Source organism: Octodon degus, unplaced genomic scaffold, assembly GCF_000260255.1.
Source record: "Octodon degus isolate 3935 unplaced genomic scaffold, OctDeg1.0 scaffold00647, whole genome shotgun sequence".
In the NCBI taxonomy this organism is placed as follows: Eukaryota; Metazoa; Chordata; class Mammalia; order Rodentia; family Octodontidae; genus Octodon; species Octodon degus.
The window spans coordinates 703-1,639 of record NW_004525223.1 but is presented as its reverse complement, the minus strand read 5'-3'; positions in this window follow the sequence as shown (position 1 = coordinate 1,639).

Genomic DNA, 937 nt, shown 5'->3' with positions numbered 1-937 from the left:
TTGGATGAAGGTGCTCATAACTAAGCTCCATTTCTCTTGAGGATGAGTCAGCTCCAATTTCGATGCTTCAACCAGTGACAACGTGACTGTTAGAATCCTGTTACTGAACTTGCTAGCTTTTTCATAGTCAAAAATTTAAAATATCTACTTTCAACCCAATGTCATTTAGAGTAATTTTATATTTACAGAAATAGGACAGTAGAAAGATTTCCAGCCATTACTCACTTAGTTGTCTTTAAAAATAACACTTTGTCATACCAGGAGCTTATTAGTCAAATTCATATAATAAACACATATAACATGAGTGTCACTGTACACTGGATTTCATTTATATTTACTGAATTTTTTTCCACTACTGTCTTTTTTGCTCTGGTAGAATTCACTGCTACACAGCAGGGTACTTTTAAGATAATTATTTTTTAAATCTTGTGATAATAAATTATAAATGAATGTTCTCCACTGGTCAGTATTTTAGTATTAATTTTGAAATTTTCTTTATGTGAAAAAATGGTGAGCTTGTTGTTATTTAATTTGTATTTTATTTTATTTTTTCCATAATTTTATTGAGAAATAAGTAGCAATAAGACAGTTTCAAATCAAATTGGTAGGAGAGTGTCAATAATTAACACATTGCATAATGCCTTCCTAGTGGTTATTTGTTGTACAAGATACAGACATGATATCCTATTTACAAATGCTATTAGAACAAATACTTCTATTCCTTGAATTAAGAGAATGTAGCTATATATCAATCCTAACCATTTTGAATACACAGATACAAAATGGTCATTCATCTATATCCCCTTTTTTTGTTGAGTTCCATCATTTCAATATTATAAGTGTGTAAACTCAGCAAAATATTCCAAAATAGTCCAGTAGTCCATAATAGTATTTGTCTTCCTCTTGACTGGCAATGTCAGAAATTGTTGACCTGAGT